Here is an 11228-nt window from a genome sequence, read left to right as displayed (position 1 = left end):
GAACAAACACTGTTATGCTACCACTTATATGTAAAGTCTAAAAAAGCCAAACTTGTAAAGAAACCGAGCGAACGATGGTGGTTACCGGGTTACCGGGGGAGGAGGAAAATAGGTCAGAGGTCGTTTAAATATACAAACTCCAAACCAGTGGGTAAGTCCTGAAAGTGAAATATGGAAAGGACCTTCAGCTGGGCCTGACACAGCCCAGGCGGGGCTCCCTCAGGGCCAGGCTTTGGGGATGGCCAGAAAGGCCTTTGTGACGGCTCTGGAACCTTCCATCAACATCAAATATTTCAGGGGACCCCGGTGGGGGGACTCAGTCGGTTAAGCTTCCGACTTCGGCTCAGGTCATGATCCCGCAGTTCCTGGGATTGAGCCCTGTGTCAGGCTCTGTGCTGACAGCTCAAAGCCTGGAGCCCGCTTCAGATTCTGTGTCTCCCTCTCTTTCTCTCTGCCCCTCCCCGGCTCACGCACTGTCTCTCCGTGTCTCAAAAATAAATAAACATTAAAAAAAACAACAACAATCAAAACATTTCAGCAATCCTTGCCCTAGAAGGCAAAATATACTTGTTCGTTTGGGTATATATTGGCTAAGAAATCACCTAGAAACTTCCATGAACTCATTACCACTTTCAGGTACATATTTTACAGTTTAAAACATCAGCGAGGTTCCTTAGGCAAGTAGTCGCAGGTGTAAGTCATTGTTTTATTTGTAGCTGGTGCCCAGGGTAGGAGGGTAGTAACATCGAGTTTGCAGGCCCCTTAGTTCATCTCTTCTCCCCACAGGGTGGGCTGAGAGGGAAAGTACTTGACCTCAACTCAGCTCCTGTTAAGATGCAAATGACCTTGATGGGAACAGCACCTTCCGCAGCGGCCTGTGACCCCCACCTTCCTGCAGAGTCTATCAGCCAGCTCCAGTAGGAGGCAAAGAGCTAGACCGGTTGGGAAGGGCTGTTTGTTTGCTCAGGTAGGCAAGAGCAAAGAAGTGGGGGGATTTCAGCTCGTACAGTAGCCTTGGCCTCCGGGGGTGGACTGTGGGTCTGGCCCAGAGACAACACGGCTGACTCCAGGGGGGTTTCTGGAGGGCACATGGGCCCTGCCTTTGCTGGGGAGGTGATCTCACTCTTCAGTGTCTCATCTAAGACACAGGCCACCTGCCTCCTATTCCCTCAATTTACAAAGACTTTTGCAAACAAGATTCCCTACAAATGTGAGGGGATGGGGAGGGTCGTCGTATCATGGAGAAAACGGCTTGGTGGTTGCGGAGGATCTGGCTTTGAGAGTGGGCCCCGGCTCCGACCAGGAGTGTAAGTAAATCACAATCTTTGTGAACCTTTGTTTGCTTATGTGTCAGATTCAAGATGATATCTGAAGATAGGAGGGGGTTGGGGTCAGAAGCCCGTGAGATTTGCATGTGAGTGGAGCCTGTTACAGTGTATGTTTATGATTCCTCTGGAAAACACCTTGCCTTGTTTACTTACCAAGTCACAGGGCTGCGTATACAAAACTATGTTAAGTAAAATTATCAAAAGTCTAGAAATAGGGCAAAAAAGATGTGGCCCGTTTAAAGGCCTACTAGAGCGTTATCTACAAAACCACAAGATTTTTTGATTTTTCTAGGGGGATATAATGTTGCTTGACACACTGTTAATTAGAGCTCGGATTCGGGAAAGGTGGGTCATAAACTGTCGAGATCAATATGCCACAAATACTTTCTGTCCAAAGTGGAGACAACTCAAGAGAGGACTTCTATTGCCCTGTAAATGTTGCTGTAACTTTGTCATTTTATTCTAGTAGTCTTTCATTGAACACAAATGCGTCTGTGTTAGAGGAGGGAAAAATAATCTTTTTCTGTATTCTTCTGAGCCCTTCTAAGCTACCCTTTCTGAGCCGGAGCTCCGGTAGCAGAAGAGGAGCAGGGGAAAAGCGCACAAATCGATTTAAGTTCTCCATGACACAAGAGCCTTGGTGAGAAAACTCAGACCCAAAGAAGTAGTAAACCTGGGCGTTTTGAGAGGAAAGTCACGGGAAGATGTAATAAAACAAGAAGGATAGGAGCTTAGTCAACTGGGGGAAACAAGTCCCGCTCCTTAGGATTTCTCTTGGCGTCCCTCCATTTGGGACACCAGGGTGATCGTTTTCCAGCAGGTGGAGGGAGGGAACCTCTCCCGTGCGGGTCCTAGGACCTGCTTGGAGAAGGTCAGAAAGTCCTCCTACCCCTGCCGCTCGCCAGATGCCTCCAGCGCATGTGTCCTGAGCCCCATCAACATACAGAGCTTGACCGTCCTGCTTTTTTCCTCCTTCAGTGCGTTCTTCCATACTTGGGGGAGAACCATGTTCTTCCTGTTCTGAAACTATTTCTGACCTGACCCCTTGGCTTCTCATTTCTGCCTTGCACCTCCGATGTAATGATCCGTTTGTCTGCGACCTTGCAGGACGAAACACCCTGGGAGATGGATTCCCCCTTTCTAGAAGGTAGCCGTCAGGGGAGGCCCATTTCCAAATAGGAGAAACGAAGACAGGCTTTCCCACTCTCTGAAAGTAATGCGATCCCGTGAGCCCTTGTGGAAGCAAGATGGGATCAAGTGGAGTAGGCAATTACCATTAATCAATCCGGAAGGTTTTCTGAGTGTTTCCAGATCCCTGGAAACAACCGGCCTGAGGCTTTTTTGTTAGGTTAGGACTTGTGCTAAGGGGTGAGCGAAATAAATCGAGGCTAAGCACACCTGCTCGCAGACACAGTTTAATAAATACTAGGGCGGCCCGCCCGTGGGAAAGGCTGGGTGCTGCTGCCCTGGGCCGGAACTTGGTGGGGGCACTGCCCGCTGCCGGGGTGCCCCCCTTCCACAGAGGCTCGGCACAAACACCCTGAACGCCGCAGCCTTCTGTAGCCTTCCGCTTCCCTAAAAGCGAAATCCCTCTTGTGTTTCTTTCAGTTAGCAAGAAACAGGTCTTAACGCAGGTCTTCTGTGAGAGCAACGTAGCGTGAGAAAGTTGAGGATGGCAGAGATCCCTGCATTTCTGCTTGAATTTTGTCCACTGCAGTTAGGACACGGCCATTCTGTAGAAGACCCTGTTATATTCAGATGGCATTTTACTTTTTAATTTTTGAAACATTTCCTGAAACGTATTTTTGAGAGAGATTGCAAGAGCTGGGGAGGGGCGGCAGGGGTGGGGCGGGGTGGGGGACAGAGGATCTGAAGCGGGTCGGCACAGAGCCCGATGTGGGCCTCGAACTCCCACACCGTGAAATCATGACCTGCGCCGAAGTCCGATGCTCAGCCGACTGAGCCACCCAGGTGCCCACCAGCTTGCGAATTTTCAGGGCGATTTAATCACTGAGAAAAGGGCCCGAAAAGAGAATTCCCCCTTTGTGATGAGAAGACCTAAGTCGTAGCCACAGAGAACTCCTGGAGACGTGGGTGAACCAAGAAAAGTGGTGAAGGACAGAGCAGGCCACTTGATGGGCAAGTGTGTACCCCGAGACTGAAGTGGGCAAAACGTACAGCCATCCTTGAATGGGAAGGAGCTACTTCAAGGTAACTGTCGAGAGAAGTTTCTCGGAGTTCTGCCCAGACCCGAAGCGCAGTCAGAAAGACTTGAAATCCCAGCGAGTAGAGAGTAATCCGTGTGCAGTCTGTATGTAAGTCCACCAGCGATAAAAATCCCAGACCGAAGAGAAAATCTCTATGGTGCCTACGTGCAGTATGTCTTAAATCCTTTCTTTTTTCACGGTATTAAGATAGCTTCTCTCTCTGCTCGTTTATAAGCACCCTGGATATTCCTGTGACCCCAGGGTGCCTACTCTTCTTTCAAAAATGCCAACTAAGGCCATTCCCTGCCTCTTGCCTTCCCCCCGTGTGTGCCAGGGGGAGAAAGGCCCAGCAGTCTGGGGGGAATGGCCTCCCGGGACCTGAGCAAAAGTACCTGGCCTTCCCCGTCCAGGACTGCGGGGCGGGGAGCTGGGTGTCCTGAGGCACCGTTGAAACACCAAGGCAACACCTTGTGCTTTGATTCTACGGTACAACAAATCCTGCACTGGGCACAAGGTGCGAGAGCGCTCGGTACACGGTTTTCAAGGGTTGGCCTAGGAATTGAAGAATTGTCTTGGGAGAAGGAAAAGATCTGTGGGCAGGGAGGAGTTCAAGTCCCCATCTTGCCAACCACAAGGTTGTGTGACTTACGGGCTGAGCTCTGTGTCTTCACTCTGTCTCCTGTAAGAAGAGGGGCTTGGAAAGTCTCCCTCCCCTGCCCTTCCCCCTCTGTGTGTGTGTGTGTGTGTATGTGTGTGTGTGTGTGCAGGCGTGTCTCGGGGTGTTCTGTCTGTCTGTCTGTCTCTCTCTCTCTCTCTGAAAAATAAAACATTAAGAACAAACAAAAAGCCCTGGGAGCCCTGAGATGCCTTGGGAGCCGGGATGCGGCAGGAGGTAGGGACAGAGCACATGGGGGGTCCTGATCACCCGCCTGGGCTCCAGTCAGAGCAGCAGCACTTAGATCTGTGTAACGTGCTCAGATGTGGAGCGAGATTGCCGCTTCGAACCGGGTTCAGCTGTTAAAAACAAAACCCTGAGTTAGAAAACCGTTGGCCGATGTCCTCTCCAACGGCCCTTCGAAGTGAAACAGTTGGCGATTGCCTGCTGGCCACCCCCCTGCCGTGTGTCCCCAGTGCCACACGGGGTCAGCCAGCAGTGCCAGAAGGGAAGCATTAGGCTGGAAGCCGATTTCTTGTGAAGCCAGTGGGGCTTATGGATCAGAGCCCTTGACCGTTGGACGTTCTCAAGCCCGCTTCTAAATTGGTATTCGTAATCTTCAGGGGAGATGCTAACTTGGCAGGCTTCAGGCCCCACAAAACCTGGATTCTCCTTCCTAGTAGGCCTGAGCTGCTTTTTATTAAAAAAAAAGTTTTAGGTTTACTTTTGAGAGAGCATGTGAGCAGGGGAGGGGCAGAGAGAGAGGGAGACAGAATCCGAAGCAGGCTCCAGGCTCTGAGCTGTCAGCACAGGGCCCGACGCGGCGCTCGAACCCACGAACCACGAGATCATGACTTGAGCCAAAGTCGGACGCTCAACCGACCGAGCCACCCAGGCTCCCCAGGCTTGAGTTTCTTCATGTGCAGGCACCCTGTTCACCTGTCCTAGTCAATTGAAAAGTGAGTCTGACAAAGAAGAAACCAGCCTATAGAATCAGGGGAGGGTTGCTATACAAGCTCAACCTCCTTCAGGAATGGCAACATCACAGCCAAGTCGTTGATGCCAATGAGGAATGGATAGGCGTTAAGTTACAACTCCTCTCCTCCACCAACACTTGTATCAGCAGCACAGCTTTGGGGCTAAGAACCGTCTGCTGATGAACTGCCTCGGTTGAAATTCTCCACCCACTTCCTAGTTCGGTGACCTCGGGCACAGGAACCCGCCCCTTCAAATCCCAGTTACTGCATCTACAAAAAGAGTAACAATGCCTCATGGAATTAGGATGTTAAACAAGATACTGTCCTAGCATACATCTAATGCAGCGCCTGGACACAGGGAGAGCACCCCTAAGTTTGGGTTTTCCTGAGTATCATTGTTGAGCTCTTAATTAAGGCAGAACGACTAGTTGACTCAATACCTCAGAAACAGAACCCCAAGGCTTAGGTGGATGGTCTGTGCCCAATTCAAAGACGGTATTTCTAAGCTCCGCCTCAGAAAAGATTTTTGCCAGGGAGAGGAATTCCTGCTTAAGGTGAGTGCCTGTCTCTGGTCTCCTCTCCGTGCTACTCCTTTCGACTTAGATGTGATGGCTGGGACTCCAGCAGCCATGTCTGAAGCCTGTGGACAAGGTTGGTACCCTTGGGATGAAAATGGTGAGCAGAAGAGAGCCTGGGTCCCTGACGACTTCATGGAGTCACTATTCTAGCCTTGGTCTGCCAACTCTCAAATTCTTTGATGAAGGCAGGGTTCCCAAATCACCCGTAGGGGTTGTTCAAATGGGTTTCTGGGCTCCATTCACCAAATTTCTGATTCAGTAGGTACAGTTTGGAGCCTAAGCGTCTGCGTTTTTAACAAGTTTCCAGGTGATCGGGATCGTGCTAGTCCCAGGACCATGTTTGAAAAGCCAGGGTTTTATTTATAGGCTAGGGAAGTAAACTCTTGGTGGTTGAAAGCACTACTATTTTGGGGGTATTCTGTTATTAAAGAGGTGTCTAATTTAACTTTAGTAACTCACCCTCTTGCTCTGGTAAGTTACAAAGAGCAGCAAAATGATGAAAATGCTACTCAAAGTGAAGGAGGCGGGTGGTGCATGGCCAATTGAATTTTTGGCTTGTGGGCCATTCGTGAAATGGGGACCGAGAACCTAGTTAATGTGCTTGGCATGTACCAACCCAACGTGAAGACGTGGGCCATGATTCAACCACAACTCCCTCCTGACTGATCACTCCGGTGGAATTCGGTGGAGTCCGATTCATCATAACCAGTGTCTGCCGGAGAGTGGTGAGCTAAGCCAATGATTGCCTGTGACTCAATAAGGCTGGAAATGGGGGGGAGACCCAGGCACAGGGCTGGGGGGGGGCGGTCCTTCGAGACCATCAGAGGCAGCAGTAAACAGCCTCACCCGCACACTGGCCTCACCTCAGGAGCTTAAACATCCTGATGCCTGGACCCTGTCTCCCTGAATTCTGATGGCATTGGTGTTTGGAAGGGCCTGGGTATGTGGATTGTTGAAAAGTGCCCTTGGTGATTCTCGAGTTGCAAACCGCTGATAGAAACCCCTTCAGAAAGGTGTGGTGACTGCCCCAAAGTGACGGAGGGTCCGAGGCAGGATTCCTGCTATCCCGCGGAGCACTCCTCAGATGCCTGGCTGGGCCTTGGAACCTGCTGGAGCCGGGTATGCCTCCAGGCTAATTCCCACCCCCCACCCCCCACCCCCGTAATTGGCACTGACCTGGGACGTGGGGAGCTGTAAGCACGTATCAGCTCCCAGCTCGGTGACACAGTTTACTGCAGTTCGTCTGTTTCCCTAACAAGATTTTCCTTGGTGACAGCGAAACAAATCATTTTAATTAGCATTAGATAATGAATTTAAATGGCATTGAAGTAATTCCAAAATCTCCCTTAACTGCCCTAAATAACATCCTGCAGGAGGAATTCTGGAAGGATTGATTGTGGAGAAATGGGTGGTGGGGACCCAGCTGGAGGGTTTCCTTATGTGGGATGATTGTCCCTGGTTTTCCCTTGTACTGACAGTCCGGTGAGCCCGGAAGCTGCCCGAGCTGCCCCCTCCCCCATCACATGTCTATGCTTGTCCGCTTGTCCTCGTCATGTGGCTGTGACCCTCGGCTTACACCATGCTGGTCGCAGGGAGTTCATTCTCCATCTCCTGAGGAGGCTCTTCCCCTTGGAAAGTCCTTCCTTAGGTCAGATGGGACCGTACCCCTGTCACCGTGCCTTTGACTCTAATTCTCCTTAGGAATGGGTTCCCTGCCCTCGAGTGTCAGGTGTTCAGGCAGGAGCCCTGAGTGTCCTAAGGGATAGGAATGGACACCGTGTTTGGGATGTGTGTTGCTGCTGTTAGCTTTTGACTGGAGGGACTGGGAAAAGCCTGCCTTGTCCTTGTGGCCCCGAGAGAGACTGCGAGGGGGCTCCCCCTCACCTTACATGTCTGTGAAATTGGCTGTGGGTATTTGTGATGCCCATTTCTCTGAAACAAAAAGGGAAAAGCACAACCTTGCCAACCTTGAAGCTATTGGGTCATCGATGTACCTACCTTGTTATTACAGTATGAGTGTCTCTCAGGTTCCGTTGTGATTTAGAAAGAGGGGCTGGGGGCGCCTGGATGCTCAGTCATTTAAGCGTCCGACTACGGCTCAGGTCATGATCTCACGGTTGGTTGGTGGGTTTGAGCCCCGCATCGGGCTCTGTGCTGACAGCTCAGAGCCTGGAACCTGCTTCGGATTCTGTATCTCCCTTTCTCTGCCCCTCCTGGCTCGTGCTCTGTCCCTCTCAAAAATATTCAAATGCTCTTTGATACAAAAAAGAGGAGCTCTGCCGCCTTTCTCTAATTGGCCAGACCTTCCTGTAGGTGATCGGTTCTGTCACTAGGCTGTCGTTGGTTTACAGTAACATGACGTTGCATGAGCACGAGACTCCTAAATGACAGTTGGGTGGCATCTTTTAAATGTAAAGTTTCTAAATTTTTTTTTTCAACGTTTATTTATTTTTGGGACAGAGAGAGACAGAGCATGAATGGGGGAGGGGCAGAGAGAGAGGGATACACAGAATCGGAAACAGGCTCCAGGCTCCGAGCCATCCGCCCAGAGCCCGACGCGGGGCTCGAACTCACGGACCGCGAGATCGTGACCTGGCTGAAGTCGGACGCTTAACCGACTGCGCCACCCAGGCGCCCCTAAATGTAAAGTTTCTAAAGTGAGATAGCAAAAGACCATTACCTAATGGCTTTTCTAGGGGCAAAGGTCAAGGTATTAATTTTGTCTGGTCCCTACTTTGAAACGGTAGTGTTTCTAGAGTTATGACCCCAGAAGTACTGTGCCCTCACATTCTGTGTTTCTCGAACTTCTGATAGCTCGCACACCAACTGGTATACAACTTAGATGCCAATCACGTGGTGTTAGTGTCAGGCTCTGTGGGTTCAAGGGCATGGTTCCCAACAAGATTGCCCTTTCTTCAGATGACAGCCATGTGTGAGGAGTCCCCAGGCCACTGTGCTTCTGACAGCTCCACCCTGTCCATATACATTCTCATGTTCACCAATTAGGAAGTTCCACTCATTTCCATGTCTAGAGTTCTTACTGGGGTTTTGTTACATGGGCGTACCTGGTTGGATCATTGGCTGCGTGATGTAACTTGATCTCCGTCCCTCTTCCCTCCTTCGAGGTTGGGCTGGCTCAAAGTCCCAACGCTCAAATCCCATCTCTTATTGGTGACCAGCACCATCCGGGCTGTGGCATCTCTTCGCATAAACTCGGGTGTTTATAAATAACAAAGACACTTGTATTACTTGGGGAATGCCAAGATTTCAATTCTCCCAGGAACAAACGCTGGTTAAAATTTTTACACAACTGACCGAGTCCGCTAAATGTGCTTTTGAGGGAGGGGTGAGTGGGGTGCTGTCGACAACACACCCACTATTCTACTCCATTGCCATGTGCCCCAAAGTGGATGTGAAATAGGAGAATGGCTTTATTTGCTCACCATACATTTTTATAGGGTTTTGTGATACTGGTGTTTAAATGACTGTACTCTTCATTAGGTTGTACATTATTAACGTTTGTTGGACAGTGAGAGAGTGCGCAGAGGAGGGCAGAGAGAGAGGGAGAGCAAGAGTCCCAAGCGAGGTCCTCACTGGTAGCACAGAGCCTGATGCAAGGCTTGAGCTCACGAACCGTGAGATGATGACCCAAGTCGAAATCGGGAGTCAGATATGTAACCGATGGAGCCACCCAGGCATCTGTATTGTGCATTATTAAGTACATGATACATTTATACATCTATGTCACATGTACTAGCCCATCGTCTGTATTGCCATGTTTCATAGGAAATTTTCAAGGAGACTTTGGCTAGATGTGATTCTTGCCTTACCCACTGACTTGAGAACCTAACTTCCGTGTAAATTGCCATTCTACCATGCAATATCCAGTTCTTCTATAGCTTTCCAGAAATTGGGTCCTTTTCCCCTAAGCAAACATTCGCTAGTTTCCTCAACCATTTTTCGTATGTTTTTCTACATACATTGCTGTAGGACAAACTCCTCATGGATATTCCTGTAAATATCTAATGTCCCTTGTAAAAAACAGTGCCAAGAACTGAATACAATACTCTTAAGAGTGGCTGAACACTTGGAGCATAGCTCTTACATTTCCTGATCTGCCCTTCTAGGCCCATTAACTCAATCATGCTGTGATTATACGTTTTTAGCTGAATTATCATTTCTCTGCCTTCTCACAGATGAAGCAAATGTACTGGGTTGCCACGTGCTCCTTGGACGTCCAGCATCCATCTCCCTTCCTCCTGGTCACTGCATCATCATTTTCCTTTGGCCACTCACTTCCCCATTCTCCGTGTCTCTACCCAGAGATGAAAATGTAACCCAGACTAAACAATCAGTGTTGTCTTCCCCTTAGCAAAGTGATAGGATCTTTTGCTCAAAGTATTGAGAAAGAGGAGTTCTCCTTCCACTGGGGCTGCCATACTGCTAGAAGACCCTTGAATTACTACTGGATGAAGCCAGCGTGGTAGGGAGCAGAGGAGGGGGAGAGCAAGAGAGGAAGAGAAACTGAGTCTTGGGATGTCAGGTGCCCAGCCTCCAACTCTGCCTGAAACCAGATCTAACCTGGACTTAACAGTGACTTGAGATTTGTTTAAGCAAACGGGCAAAAAAAAAAATACCCAACAATCTTATTTTTAGGCGAGTCCTAAGTAATCCACCTGTTTTCTATTCAGTGGTTTGGTGGTAAATGTTTAACAGCCAATTCTTGCAGGGAGGAGAAAGGAAGGGCCCTGATTTATAGTGCTTACTAATTTCTGTAGTCGAAATACCCACCATGAACAATTACAAGCTAACAGCATGATGTCAACATCATAAATTTTCTGAGAACTTAGCTATCGGTTCTCATAAGGTAGCTTCACACTATGCTTCTATGTCTGTACTCAAGTTATTAATAGAAACATTGGCCAAGACTAAACAAAGGATTAAGCTCCAAAGCCAACTAGAGAACTTTCCTCTGTGGCCCAACTGGATGTGGACACAACAATCAACATTCCTTGGGCAAGTCCAACAAGCTACAAATTTAGCTCTTTTTCCCAACATTCAGCCCATGTTTCCACTTTGTCCGTTATCATGAGAAAATGTCCGACATTTTGCTAATGGCAAGTCTTCTGCATCCTTAAATCTCTCAGCTCTGTCCGTTCATTTGCCATGAGAAATAAAGTCACCAGGCCATGACTTGCTCTTAATGACCCATGCTGCCTCCTGAAGATCGCCGCTTTCCTTTCTAAATGGCAAAGAACCTGCTAAATGCTCTGGTAGGATTTTTATTGCTTGCCAGTGGTTTATTGTTTTTGGAATCTGTCCTTCTTCCCACTTGGAAAACTTGGACACTGCCTGTGTCTTCCCTCACTTTTACAGATTATTTTGGGTATACGCCATGGGAGAAATCAGAAATGATTAAGGTCAGAATTTTTCTAACGTTGGTCATTTTCATTTTTGTAATTTTGCCAACATCTCTTTTCCTT

Source organism: Herpailurus yagouaroundi, unplaced genomic scaffold, assembly GCF_014898765.1.
Source record: "Herpailurus yagouaroundi ecotype Mexico unplaced genomic scaffold, PumYag 199, whole genome shotgun sequence".
NCBI lineage: Eukaryota > Metazoa > Chordata > Mammalia > Carnivora > Felidae > Herpailurus > Herpailurus yagouaroundi.
The sequence above is the reverse complement of the archived record's forward strand: the minus strand, read 5'-3'. Positions refer to the sequence as shown.